This window comes from Mauremys reevesii, linkage group 4, assembly GCF_016161935.1.
Source record: "Mauremys reevesii isolate NIE-2019 linkage group 4, ASM1616193v1, whole genome shotgun sequence".
Classification (NCBI taxonomy): Eukaryota; Metazoa; Chordata; order Testudines; family Geoemydidae; genus Mauremys; species Mauremys reevesii.
Window position 1 is genome coordinate 10,020,162 of NC_052626.1, and position 14,839 is coordinate 10,035,000.

Genomic DNA, 14,839 nt, shown 5'->3' on the forward strand with positions numbered 1-14,839 from the left:
TTAACTAAAATATGTTAGCTAAACCCAGCCTAAACTAGCCACTTTTTCTAGTCTTGACAAAGCCTTGGACCGTAATTACTTCCAAGAATCATAAAGCAACAAATCTATCTCTGAGTTACAGCCTAAAGCTATCACAAATAGTGCAGCAACTGCAGGAATGATATAAATAGGAGCTAACAAGCAACACAATCAAACTGGAAAATACACTTTTTAAGGTATTTGTCAGTATTCTCATAGCCCTGTGGTTAGGACACTCACCTGGGATGTGAGTGCCACAGATTTGAATCCCCACCCCTGATTTGGGGCAGAGACTTGAACTCACATGTTCTAGGTTAGTACCCTAACCAGCTGGGGGAGGGGGCTGCTCTCAGTCTTTCCTGCTGAAGCTGTCCCACTTTGTATGAATTATTCAGTATGTATGGGAATAAGAAGCTGAAGCTGACTCTCCTTCTACTTAACCACCAAGCGATAGAGCCAACCTCTGGCTTGCTCTCTCTAGCCCAATGAATATTTAATTATTTATACAAAGTGCCAGGAACGGGGGGGGGGGGGAGAGTAAGTCCCCTGTGTCTCTCAATGCCCAACACTAAGGTGGAGGTAGTGAGTGCCCCGTGTCTTGCGTTGCCTGGCACGGAGGGGTGGGCAAGCAGGTGTTTCTCAGTGTGTGTAGTGGGCTGGTACCCCTATGGCTGCTGGAGCATGACAATGTGTGTGTGGTAGGGTGGGTGTCCACTGAGGCTCCCAGTGCCTGGCACTGGGTGTGTGGGAGGACTAAATTCCTGTATGCCAAACAGGACGAGTGTGTGTGTGTGTGAAATTTCTCCCGGTGTCTGGCACTGGCTGGCGGCTGCTGGTGTCTCCGGACGGTGCCTGGCACAGGGGGGTTGGTTTCTCCCAGTGCCTGGCACTGGGCCAGGGGCTGCCGCCCCCGCGAGGCTCCGGTCGGTGCCTGGCGCTGGGAGCCGGAGGGGGCTGGCGTCCCCCCGAGGCTCCGGTCGGTGCCTGGCGCTGGGGGGCGGGGGCTGGCGTCCCCGAGGCTCCGGTCGGTGCCTGGCGCTGGCGGCCGGAGGGCTGGCGTCCCCCGAGGCTCCCGGTCGGTGCCTGGCAGTTCCCGGTGCCTGGCGCTGGGGGGCGGGACGGGGAGCTGCCGGGGCCCAGCTCCGCAGCGCCGGCTCCGCCCCGGGCCCGGATTGGCGAGGCCGCGGCGGCTCCACCCCGAACAAGTTGGCTCCGCTGTGGGGGATCCGGCTGTGCCGAGAGACCGGGGTCTCCTGAGCCTCCCGCCCGCCGCCGGCTCCGGGCCCCCCGCTGCTCTGGGACCCAGGCGGGCCCGCGCCCTGTACCCGGTAGGGCCGCGGCTCGGGGAGGGCCCGGGTCCTGCGCCGCCCCGAGCAGCCCCGGGAGCGGGGCTCGGAGCGCCGGGGAGGCCGGGCAGGTGGGTCCCGCTCGGGAGGCTGAAGGGGGATCGGCGTGGGGCCCACCCGGCCGGGCGGGAGCTGGAGAGGGGGCCGCGAGCAGGCCCTGGACGCAGCCGCGGTCTTTCCTGCCCGGCCGCGGCGGCGCTGGGGCCGGGCGGGGGCGGTCGGGCCAGAGCCAAGCGCCAGGCAGCGGCAACCGGGCCTGGTTTGTCCGCTGCGAGCAGGAGTGGCAGGGGCGCGGGCCCCGTAGGGTGGGGTCCCCCCATGGCTGACTCCCCTCTATGTAGCTCCCTGCTCTGCTGCTCGAGCCCGGGGGGGCCCTTCCTCCCCACAACAGCCCCCCATCGGGCTTTCTCCCTCTGCGGCCCTGGGGCTGGGGCAGCCCCCCATCAAGCTCCCTTTTCCCCCTTCCCTGCTGCAGCCGTGGACACCGGGCGCTCTTGCAGGGTGTTCCATTGCCCCCCTGTGCGGGGATATGGAGAGGGCACCCCTTTATCGGGCTCCCTGTCCCCCAACGCTGGTGGGGCTCGCGTACCCTTCTTTGCATTTAAAGGGTGCTTCACGTTATCGGTCTACAACACACTTTGTCCCTTCATAGAGGATCCACCTCCCTGCAGGAGGTTTGATGTGGCCAGGACACCCACAGCCCCTTACAGGGGCTCACTTCCCCTCTCTGTTGCTGGGATGCCCCCTCTGTAGTGCTTCCTGCTCTGTCCTCTTCCTCCTGCCTGCTGCAGTTATAGTGGGGCTGGGAGGACAGGTATATGATGCTTTGGCTTCAGCTGCAGTGAAGTCATAATGTAGTGGGTAATGCCATCAGGCTGTGCCTGTGACATCACTACTCTCTGCAGTAGAAGGATGAGTGTGTGTCCCATGTCCTATACAACGGGTAAATCTTTAACGTACCTATGTGCAACATAAAAGGATTGAGTCTTTTAAAGGAACACTGCCAACTGGAAATCTAATCAACTTTTAAAAGAGAGTTAAAGTTTCATACCTGTCCAGAGTTTCCTGGCCAGTTTTTGTGGTTTTACCATCCCATTTTTCTGATTTTTTTTTCTTTCTCCCCTGTTTGTGAAAGCCCCAAAGAAGTTTTTGTGAATCTGAATCCAAACTGCAGTCCAAAAAATGGAACTCTATTCACTATTAAAAATAGTCTAGATGTTACTTGTATCAATATGTGCTCAGATGGGCATTGTATAATAACTCAGATAAAAGGTTAAAAATATGGTTCCAGTGGATGTGATATTTTTATCCAGATGATATTGTCCCTTCAAGGTTGTGCCTGAAACAATGAGTTGTAGCTTTTTGTTAAACAAAAAAACCCCTAGTTTCTTCTTTACACTAAGCCCTGGTCTACATTACAGAGTTAGGTCAACACAAGGCAGCTTTACAGAGTCTTGCTTTGAGCAGGGGGTTGGACTAGATGACCTCCTGAGGTCCCTTCCAACCCTGATATTCTATGACCTAACTCTGTAAGTTTCTACACTAAAATGTTGCTCCTGCTGATGTAACTCACATGCTACGTGGACTTAATAACTCCTCCTCCATGAGAGGCGAAGTGCTTGGGTCCATGCAGTGTCAGTGTAGACCAGGGGTCCCAAACTTGGTGCCCGTGGGTGCCACGGCACCCGCCGGGGCATCTAAGTGCACCTGCATACTGGCCGGCGGATGAGCAGCGTCCTCCAGAGGTGTTGCCACTAAAATGCTTTCGGCAGCATTTCGGCGGTGACGCTGCTTGTCTGCCACCACTCTCCTCCGTGGCTCGTCGTCTGGCACCCGCCAGATGAAAAAGGTTGGGGACCACTGGTGTAGATGCTGCGTTGCTTACATTGACTGTTGCTAGCCTTCAGAAACTGTCCCATCATGCCCCACACTGACAGTTAAAGTGGTGCAAATGCTCCTGGTGAGGATGTGCACTGTCAACACAAGAAGTGAAGCGTGGCCATGTAAAACGATTTAATTACTGCGGTGGCAGTATGTTGATGTAACTTAGGTCAACATAGTTTTGTAGTGTAGACATACTCTAATTGTATGGCGTCTATAATGGGGTAAATACCTCCCCCACAGAGTGTGGCAAGGCTTAATGAATATTTGTGGAGCTCTTTTTGGTCCTTGGATGAAAGGTTCTATATAAAGCCTTATTGTTATATTTGGTCCCCTTCTGATATCCTTATAAGAAAACAGTAAACACTGTGGTGACCACAGTTGCTTTGGAAGTCCAAAGTCTAAATTTCATAAACGTCTGTGGGTGTGCTAATGTTTCTGCTTAACACCATGGCAGAAATACTGCTGTACTCTTTCTTTGCTAAGTGTGTACTCGGAGTCTAGGCAGTGTGTCTGGATGAATGAAATTATATTGGTTAGATTTGAGTAATGTGGTCATTTATGACCAAACTAATCCGGGGTGTAACTGTTAACTTCATTGAAGTTGCAGTAGGGATATATTTGGCCCTTGGAATCTTTCAGTGTTTTGCTTCCTCCTCAATAAATGGCTAATCCTTTGCTTCAGGGACTGGGAGTGTTTTGAATGCAGTGTGTTCAGTCCTGATGGGAGGGGGAAGGGAGTGCCTTGTGTTGCTTTCCAACTGCTACATGCCTTCTCTATAGCTGAATGAAAGAGCCTCATTGACTGGTTTTGGGAGGTAATGTGTCCCGCTCTCTGCTTGAAAGGTGAATTTGTCAGAAACCAGGGCCTTTTGAGGGAAAGAGGAGGACTATCCAGAAGGTGATTGATGCCTTATCAAAAGCAGGTGGCTAACAAAGACAATGACTGTTAATTGAGTAACACTTTTGAAATTGCCCTTTTTAATGACATGCACGTAATAACTAGAAGTTGCATTTTAATATGGCTGATAAATTGAGAGCTTCTGATTTGATTTAATACCAGGGACTAGTCTTCAAATATTTTTCCATACTCTGTGACTGAGTTGGTTCTTTCATATGTGACTAAAAATGCACAGACTGTGTACTGTTAAAGGTAGGTGAAACATTAAGATCTATTTTTGCATCAGTTCAGATATGAAAGGGATTGTGAACATATGGAGACAACTTGTCAAGCGTTGAGATGCAATAGTATGTTTTATTTTCTCAAGGGTATACAATTATTTTTGCATATTTTGTGATTTAGGGAGCATATTGCAATGATCTGCTGTTGTGTACCATAGTGTTCCACTGGGTAGAATGAGAACGGCTTAATTAACTGTTAGTGATAAAAGCTTATGTTATGATATTTGCCTCTAGTTCAAGTGCTAGGAGGTTTTGTGCATCTGGAGCAGGGAGAACAGAGTTCTATCTTTGCTGTTGCTGTGAGTTCTGAGTGGCTGTGTACTGGACTATCCTTTCAGGGATCATTTCTATAGTTTGTAACTAGAAACAGCCATGAAGTTCTGGGTGGCAACATATTTGTTACAAAGTACTGGCCTTAGTTTCTTATGTTTTGCATTCCTTTGTGGCTGATATTTTAGCATAATTCTCAAACTAGCACAATTATTGTAATAGTGGATGAGTAGCACAGGATTCAGTGTTCTATTGGGCCCTCTTTCTCTCTCTACCCGCCCCCCAAATATTGTTGTGTGGATGTAAATATATTCAAACTGCAGACTAAGTAGCTGGTTCTACCAAAATATCATTGTTGGGTTTTTTTGGTAAGGAGTCTTGCAAAGGTTGCTATTAAAAAGCAAGTATCAATAAAACAAATGTATAGCTGAGTCTGTTACCAAAGCCTATGATTCAAGGATAGAGCAGCGTTGAAAACTTGCATATCTGCAGTTAGTAATTCAATTTGTATCATTTCCCAAAACGTCTTCTATACAAATACATAAAACTGTTTTGTTCATGTCTAAGACAATTTATGGCTTTAGAAACTGATTTGTGCTTATAAAACGAGGAAGTTTGTCTGTAACCTGCAAGGTAGCTTTCACTAACGTTATGTGCTGTACAGAAAACTGTGGATTTATTTTTGCTGTATACAGTAGTGAAATTGAAACTTGTTTTAAAACATCATTTTGAGCCATTTTGCTTAGCTTTAATGTTCAAAGGTCAGTGCAGCTGAGAGGTACTCATTTTTGTGAATATTGCTCTTGTTAAAACATGATTAATGAGACTAGGAGAGTTGCCACATGTAGCAGAATCTGGCTATAGTTGTGGAATTAGCATATGTTTCTTTTCTTCCTCCCTCTGTCATTTCCCCCAAGTAATCTTACCTCTTTCTGTCATGATAGGGGAAAAATCTGCTGTACCATTTGCTATTCCTACTGTCCATGTGATTACAAAATTAATCCTCACACACACTCACTTTTCTCTGAAGTTCAACCATCTCTTTCAGTGGGCATTCTAGTGACTATTAAATACTGCTTGAAGACTGAAAACATACTAGCTTTAAATTCTCTTCAGGAGCAACACCAAGTGACATTATCTTACACAGAAATGTTTGAGCTGATTGGAACCAGATAACTTGGGGGAAACTAAAATATTGATTGTAATGCTTTTTATGTCAGGAGGATTAAAAAAAAAATCAACAAATGCAGTGTCTGCAGTTAGTTGTAAAATAATGGATTTAGGTGATCTTGACATTGAATTTCTGCCAGGGAAAATCTTAGTGTTCTAATTTATTACTCTATACTCCTGTTTTTAGGGCTTGGAAGCTAATGAATGCTTGCTTTGCTGCAAGCCAGGAGAACATTAGTGATTAAAAATTCAGCAGGTGCTGTGGTTCACTTAACTACTTGTTCTTTCATCATTTAGGTCATTGACTTTTAGAGTTATTCAGTATTATTCTCAAGCTTCCCCTAAGCTTTGCGAATCTCCTTTTTTGTTCCTCTTTCTTCTCTCCCCCCAGGCAGATCTTCATTCCTGTAGCTTCTCTGACTTTGGAAATCCAGTGCTTTCTGTTGGTTGAATTGAGATAAGTGCGCCCCACTGTCCAGCAATTAAGTATGAGGCATACATAGTCTCAAGGATTCTCACTTGAATTCATTGTGTCTGAAGCAGCATTTTTGTATGCAAATACTCTTATTGTTTCAGGCAGGATTTTTTAAGTCTGAAGATAAAGCCACCCAGAAAAATGCTGTCAATATTATTTTATCTAGTATGCAGTTTACCTGGTCTGTTAATATTCATGATTCTAGTTTTGCTCAGTATGTCTTTTAAAAAAAAATTATGACTTCTGTCTTGGTCTTTTTACTAGAAGATTTTATTTAAATATGGAATCCTCTTCCGGACTACATGAAGTCACTTAACCCATCTTGAAATGTGTAGACTGTTTTGCAGTTTGTTTCCACTTCCTTTAACACCTCCCCTTCTATTTCTTGTTTCATGTGTACTGGTAAAAGGTGAAAAAACATGTTTTGTAGTAGATGCCTCATCTTCTCTCAGAGGGGGTTGGATTCTGAAACTGTAGCTTACCAACTTTTCATTTTGCTGCATCTGTCGCTATTCTTGTAACTGGAAAAAATAAAACCAAATCAAAATAAGTGCCTTAAGCTAGGCTGTCCGTTAAGGAGGGTCTGCCTTCATTCAATAAGTAATACTCAAGATGTTCTAAAATTGTTAGCAATAGCAATACAAGAGAGTGACTAACTGGGTTTTATGCAAGATGGGTGGAGTACAAAAGTGCATCCAGGTGACATTATATATTCATATCCCTTCTTGCATGAAATATGCACTTTTACCAATTAACATAACATTTCACAATCTCTTATTTCATATATAATGTTGATAAGGAATACTGCCTGTTATATATAGATAACAGATGCAGAGTTTGTTCTTTGAGTCGATCACCTAACTGTCCTCTTTAAAAGATGGGTGAGAGAATGTCTTTTATTGAGGCAACATCTGTTGGTAAGAGAGACAAGCTTTTGAGCTTACAGAGTACTCTTCTTCAGGTGACCTTCAGCCCTGTGTGAACTCGAAAGCTTGTCTCAGCGAAATTGAATTCAGGATGTAGAATGTAGAGCAAGTATCTTGATCAAGGTCACGAAGAAAGTGGCAGTGCCAAAGCTGTGCCACAGAAGGGCTGTTGAGGGGCTTTTGGCTTAAAAGAAGGCTGTATAATGTAAGGTTGTGAGGCAACAGTGACAGATCAGTAGTGAGACTGAAGACCCCAAGTTAAAAAACATAGAGGACCAAAAAAGTGCCACCATGGCAAAACAACAAAGTAAAAGAAGTAGCTAGAGGCAAAAAGGCATCCTTTAAAAACTGGAAGTTAAATCCTATTGAGGAAAATAGAAAGGAGCATAAACTCTGGCAAGTCAAGTGCAAAAGTCTAATTAGGCAAGCCAAAAAAGAATTTGAGGAACAACTAGCTAAAGACTCAAAAACAAACAAATAAACAAAAAAAAACACAGTTTTTTTTTTAATGTACATGAGAAGGAGGAAGCCTGCTAAAGAATCATTGGGGCCATTGGATGATCGAGGTGCTAAAGGAGCACTCAAGGACGATAAGGCCATTACGGAGAAACTAAATGAATTCTTTGCATCTGTCTTCACTGCAGAGGATGTGAGGGAGATTTCCACACCTGAGCCATTCTCTGTAGGTGATGAATCTGAGGCACTGTTCCAGATTGAGGTGGTGTTGGAGGAGGTTTGGGAACAAATTGTTGAATTCAACAGTAATAAGTTGCCAGGACCAGATGGTATTCACCCAAGAACTCCTTGCTGGGGATGATGTAAAGGCCAAAGCTGTAACAGGGTTTTTAAAAACAAAACAAAAGATAAAGTTAGTGGAGGATAGGTCCGTCAATGGGTATTAGCCAGGATGGGCAGAGATGCAACACCACGCTCTGAGTGTCCCTAGCCTCTGTTTGCGAGAAACGGGGAGTGGACGATGGATGGATCACTGAATGATTGCCTGTCTTGTTCATTCCCTCTGAAGCATGTGGCATTGGCCACTGTCGGAAGACAGGATGCTGGGCTAGATTGACCATTGGTCTGACCTGGTATAGCTGTTCTTATGTTCTTAGGCTCTGAAGAGTCTTAAAAACTGAATGTGCGCTGAATCTAGAGTACACAACAGAGACCTCTCTGTAAACCAGTTTTGGAAGAGTAATGGAGACTTTCAGATTCAGGGTTTTAGCTATCTGGATTTCTCTTCAGATGTATTGTCTTTATATACTCCCGTCTAGGGTGCCCAGATGTCCCAATTTTATAGGGACAGTCCCCATTTTTTGGGTCTTTTTCTTATATAGGCTCCTGTTACTCCCCACCTCCTGTCCCAATTTTTCATACTTGCTGTCTGGTCACCCTACTCCCGTCCTAATCAGCAGTGTGAGAGGATGAGTTTCTAATCAGGGCAACCATCTTTTTTTGAAGAAGCCTGTTTGGACAAAGTTAACATTGTATTTAATACTCATTGCTGACAGCACTTGTTCCAGTTAACCTGTACATAGATAAATATTGTAAGTGGATATCTCGGGTACACCTGAAAATCTTCCTTTTCCACCTTTCTAAACATCTCGTACAGATTACGTTTGGCTCGCCCATAGTAGCATGTTCAAGTTATTGTATACCATACGCCGCAAAACTGACATTCAGGGTAATACGTTTAATATTGCAAAAATAATTTCACATACAGCTGACTCCGTCTGCAGGAAGTATGAGGGACAAACTAACTTCATCACTTTGTTGGGATCTGATTACGGTGTATGAAATTAACAAATTTGCATATTTTTGGCAAGCCTAAGCAATAGGCTTGTAATTGAGGATTTTGTTACCTTCAAACATTCTTAGCAGCTCTGAACTATTTTTGGCTTGGCTTGTGATTTGTGCTTAGAATTTTACTAGCTTTTAATTAGGGAAGTGCTCTAAGGCTATGGCTACACTTGCACTTCAGAGCGCTGCCGCGGCAGTGCTTTGAAGCGCTAAGTGTAGTCAAAGCGCCAGCGCTGGGAGAGAGCTCTCCCAGCCCTGTCCGTACTCCACCTCCCTGTGGGGAATAACGTACAGCGGGGCTTTGACCACGCTGGCGCTTTGCAGCGCCGCAATTTGCAGCGCTGGAGAGGGTGTGTTTTCACACCCTGCTGCAGCGCTGCAAATTTGCAAGTGTAGCCATAGCCTAAGATGCCTTTTTTCTCTCAGCAGCTATTACTGTATAGTGAAGACCAATATAAATACAAAGTCTCTCCCTAGAAAAAAGTGTCCAATAGCTAAAATACAAAAATGAATAAATCCAAACATAATATACAAATTAAAGTGTGTGGTGTAAAGTTAGGTCCTTTTAAAAGTGAACTGCAAAATGTTTTAAAAAAACAGAATTGTGCTCTTTTTGTCTTTTGAACTACTGTATGAAGAAGGCCTGAAATGTTTTTATAAAAAGCAGTTTTGATTTTCTGCTCATCTCTTTAACCTTGGGAATATGGAGTGTGTCAAGTCTGGTCTTCCTTGGTTTTGCTGGAGGACCTTCTAGGGCAGGGGTTCTTAGACTTTTGTACTGGTGACCCCTTTCACACAGCAAGTCTCTGAGTGTGACCCCCCCCTTATACATTTAAAAACACTTTTAAATATATTTAACACCATTATAAATGCTGTAGGCAAAACGGGGTTTGGGGTGGAGGCTGACAGCTCACGACCCCCCATGTAATAACCTCGTGACCCCCTGAGGGGTCCCAACCTCCAGTTTGAGAACCCTATTCTAGGGCATCTCTGATCATGTGTATTTTGAGCTTTTGCAGTATAAAGGGTTTGGTGTATTGGATCCCTATTAAAGATGTCCTTTCTCCAAAACATTCAATTAGAGCTTGTCCACATAGAGACACTCAGGAAAGTTAAGGTGAATTAACTTTTAAATTATGCACATTGACTTCACACCTTTAGCCTTAATTTTCCTACACTAGAAACACTACAGCAGCAGTGCTGTGGTGTAAATGCTTATTACAGTGATGTAGTAAATCCACCTCTCAGAGGGCTTGTCTCCACTTATCGTGGATCGATGTTGCAGCCATTGATCCACCGGGGGTCGATTTAGTGGGTCTAGTGAAGAATCATTCATTCATTCATGCAGCCCCTTCTCTTCTCCTTCTTCTTCTTTCTCTGCTGAGTGGGTCGGTCCTCTCCAAGAGGTGGATGTTACTGATGGTGTCTGGCCAGGGGATCTGAGAATCCTTCTGAGGCAGCTATTAATGAAGGTCTGGATCTTCCTTACAGTAGGACTGATTTCAGACAGCTCTCTGAGCTCCAGATGTTCTTGAGCTGTACCATGGATCACTCTACAGTGTATGCCGTCGTATGAGTTCTTGATCAGGTTGACCACCTTTGCTGGGATGCCATATTTTGAGAGATCCCTCTTTCCAGTCACAGAAAATCACTTCTTCTTCCCATATCTTCTCAAATCTGTTGTCTGTTGTTTGTATTTATGTTTTTTACTTTCTCTCTTTTGTCTTTACGACTGTTGCTTGGCTAACTTTCCAGACACAGACAGGTAGTAGTATACAGTACAGCTGTGTCATGTTGTGCTGTATGCTGCTCTGCTCTCTGCAGCCAGCCCATCCACCATATCTCTCTTATCCTTCCTAATATTCCTCTTCACTGCTCTGTGGTCTTAGTCAAGACACTGCTGTGATCCACTCTTCTCTGCTTGTTTCTTAATTCCAAGCACTTCCTGGCATGCTGACCTAAGCGTGTCTCTGCTAATGCAGACATGGTCGATCTGGTTTTGTAAAAGTAGTTGACAGCAACAGTGGAGTTTCTAGTGAAGAAGACCCACTAAATTGACCGCCGATCGCTCTCCCGTTGACTACAGTACTACACCAGAACAAAAAGCATAAGGTAAGTCGATGGTAGAAACTCTTCTTGACCACGATAAGTCGACCAAAAGTATGTCGACTCCAGCTATGTTGTTCACGTAGCTGGAGTTGCGTAACTTAGGTCTAATTAACCCCATAGTGTAGACCTGCCCTAAGAGATGATAGCTAGGTCGATGGAAGAATTATTCCATTGGACCTAGTGGTGTCTACACCGGGGCTTAAGTTGGCTTAACTAAATCTCTCGGAGGAGTGAATTTTTCACACCCTGAGCATCTTAACTAGCTTGACCTAACTTTATAGTGTATACCAGCCCTTAGTGTCTTCTGTAGACATAGCAACAATGACTAAGGCCAACATTTACTCAACTTCAGGGGTTTTTTGTTTTTCAAGAAGCCTGCTGAAAATTCCTTCCCATTTCAATTGCTCAGCTTTTGGTTTTGTGATGTGCTCATCTCACTTGTTTGCTGGTGCTTATGGATTCTGCCAGGTTGGACAGAGCCATGATGCAGAAAAAAATGAAGAAAAAAGCTGTTTTTTTAGTGAGGGAAGGGATAAAAATCAACTAGTTTATTGGTAATGCTTGTATATTAACTGGTCCTTTCTTTGACATCAGGGTCTCAAAATAATTTAAAATATAATGTATATTTTTTCTGTGTTATGTTTTTAGCCTGGCTCCTTTCTTAGTAACCTGGTAGCAAGCTTACTTCTTCCTTACTCTTAATCACCAGGTCAAGAATTTTGTTCCAGTAACTTCTGCTTTACAGAATTTCAGTGGTTTTTTTTTTCTTTTGTTTTCCTCTTGATATTTTTATCTTAAACACTTAATTTCTGCCATGGGATGAAGTTAGTTGTGCTGCTCCACTGTTTTATTTCACTGTTAGCTTGGCAGAATGCCAAACCTGAAATCTTGTTCATAGTGATTTCTCTGTGGTTACATATTTTTTTCCCTATGTCTGCATGTTAACATATTTCAAAAGAAAATAGCAGTACATTTTTAAATTTAGATTTTGCATTTCCCTGCTGCTTATCTGTTGAGAATGGGAGTTTGCTCAGCAAATTAGCATTTGGGAGTCCTTTTTGATCTGCTGCCGCTTCCAGAATGTCGGTAGCACTGGAAATCAGGAGCACTGCCTTTCATCTGCATCTAGCTAGGCATAGTGAGTGCTTTTGTTGGATCTAGACCTCTCCGCTGTAACCAATGTCTCTTTGTGCCTCTGGAAGTGGAGGATGTAGCCTCCCAATTCAGCGGGTGCCCACACTGCCACCTCTTCCGTGCCTTGCCAAGGAGGCAGGGTTGTCCTTAGGATTTATGGGGCCCTATGCAGTATTATTCAACTGGTGCCCCTATGCCCGATGGCAGCCCGGGCTCGCATGTGTATTTTAGATAAGAATGGTCTTTTGAAGGATTTATTTAAAAAAACATATGTCTGATGATCCAAGCATTTAAGGCTAAAGATGAATACTCAGATTATGCATCTCTAAAAAATCCTTGCATAGATTTTTAGATGTGATTTTATAATCTTCAGCAACTCACTAATGAAATATTTTAACGCAAATGTTAAACTAAGGTCCTGTAGACTAACATATTCTGAGTAAATATTACTTGACAAAAAGTTGTGCATTATTGTATCAGAGGATTAGCCGTGTTAGTCTGGATCTGTAAAAAGCAACAAAGAGTCCTGTGGCACCTTATAGACTAACAGATGTATTCACCCATGAAAGTTTATGCTCCAATACATTAGTTAGTCTATAAGGTGCCACAGGACTCTTTGTAACTTTTTGTCAGTAAATTCAGAAACTGACAGTATATACCTGGGGTTGGCAAATGCCTGTTAAATGGCTTCATTACCACTTGAATGGCTCTTTAACAGTTTGTGTTGTGCTAATAGGTTTGGGCAGGCTGGAGGCTTTTTCACTTTTAAGTACTAGATCCCTTCTCACCAGGCTGCAGTAGCCAGCTGTGGTGGGATCCCACAGGAAGGGTCAGATTAGAACAGGGATAGGAAGAGGTAGGAGGGTGGACACTAAGACCCAGGGGTGCCCTATGCAGCCACGTATGCTGCATATGACTAAGGACGGCCCTGCAAGGAGGCACTGACCACCCACGACAGCACCCTTTTACCCCAGCACTGCAACCCTAATGCTGGCTTGGTGTGAATGAGTGGCCCGGGGGTTGGGGCGGAGGGCTCCTCACTCTGGGCATTGCGACTTGGTGCATGGGGTGGCCAGTGCCATTTAGGTTTGGAAGTTCTGAAGTTTATAAGTAGATTGAATTAAATCAAAGTTAAACAAAATAACCTCATATCTAGTATACAGGGTACGCAACAGTCAAGCTAATTTATAGTTACAGTTCTGATAAATTGGGGATTAGAGTTCTAGCATTCTGTGTCTGTCTCTGGAACAGTCATGGACTCTGCCTGTATTCCAACATCCCAGTGGCTGAGGACATAACTGTCAGTGAGACGATTCCAGTCCCTTCCTCCAAGGGTCTGCCATTTCTACTCTCACTTCCTTTCAAGTGTAGGTATCAACACTTTTACCTGGTGACTGCTAATCCTGCAGAGATGATACCATGGACTTTGAAGCTGACACCGTCTCCAGTGTATGTCCCCATTTTATTTAGTGATAAGGACTCTGCTTTCGTGAGCAAAGAGTTTTTCGTCAGCCGGAACTTTGTACATACCACTTGATTGTAATGACGTGTAGCTGCTGTAGTATTAAGTCTATTTTTGTAATGAAGAATAATAAGGGAGGGAATGGGGGTGTTGGAGAGGGCCTAGGACTATGGGGTTGCTGCCCTCCCTGCAGGGTTACGGGGCCGGAGTGTGGATGGGGCATCAGAGAGGGCCATAAAGTATTTAACTGTAATTATATATTGAATATATTTCCGCCAAGCATTTCACTGTAGTTAAAGCATCTGTGAAATCTTTACTATATAGTCAGGTAGAGACATAATACAATAAGAATCATAATTCATTAGTCTTATGCTGAACTAACTTGCTGCTGTGTTGCTACAACTGCATTTGGTCACTGTACAAGAGACTGATTATGCTAAACTCTTTGTAGGGTGCATGTATACAATTGTAGCAAGAGACTGATTGTGCCAGACTTTGTACAGTGCATGCGTACAGTTGTAGCAACACGGGTAAGCTAGTTCAGTGTAAGAAGACTTAATTATGATTATTACAATGGTTAGAAACCAGGGCTAGCAGGGCAGGGAGCATCTTCTAGTTCTGGGTTTGTATGGTGCCTAGCGCAGTTGGTTCCTGGTCCATGACTGGGGATCATAGAGTCTATGGCAATACTATTGCTAATAAACTGAGGTGCTCGAGATAGCATTACACAGAGACAAACAGGGTTGGTGTAGAACAGGCCTGCACAACATGCGGCCCGCGGAGGCTCACTGTGCGGCCCGCGGGGGGATTCTAAATCCCACATGCATGGCGCTTTGCGGGCAGCCCAGAGCCCTTTGATTCCCAGCCGCGGCTGAGATTTAAAGGGCTCAGGGCTCCCCGCCACTGCGGGCAGCCCAGAGCCCTTTGAATCCCGGCCGCAGCTGGGATTTAAAGGGCTCGGGCTCCCCTCAGCGGCAGGAGCTCCGGGCCCTTTAAATCCCTGCCCCAGCCCCACAAAGCTCCGGGTTCCCCCAGCCGCCGGAGCCCCTGGCCCTTTAATTTTCCC

At 44.8% G+C, this 14,839-nt stretch overlaps 1 protein-coding gene across 7 annotated transcripts in view; it reads left to right on the plus strand.

The window, feature by feature from the left end:
- Positions 1-1,194: 1,194 nt before the first annotated feature.
- FBXO34 (F-box protein 34) overlaps positions 1,195-14,839 on the plus strand; it is a 68,873-nt gene continuing 55,228 nt past the window's right edge. For 2 of the 7 annotated variants that reach the window (XM_039537596.1, XM_039537599.1), the window contains exon 1: positions 1,196-1,435. The gene's annotated coding sequence lies outside the window, so the exon portion shown is untranslated. Of the gene's footprint in view, positions 1,436-4,288; positions 4,399-14,839 lie in introns of those variants that run through there. The other 5 variants (XM_039537598.1, XM_039537602.1, XM_039537600.1 and 2 more) reach the window with 4 other exon arrangements.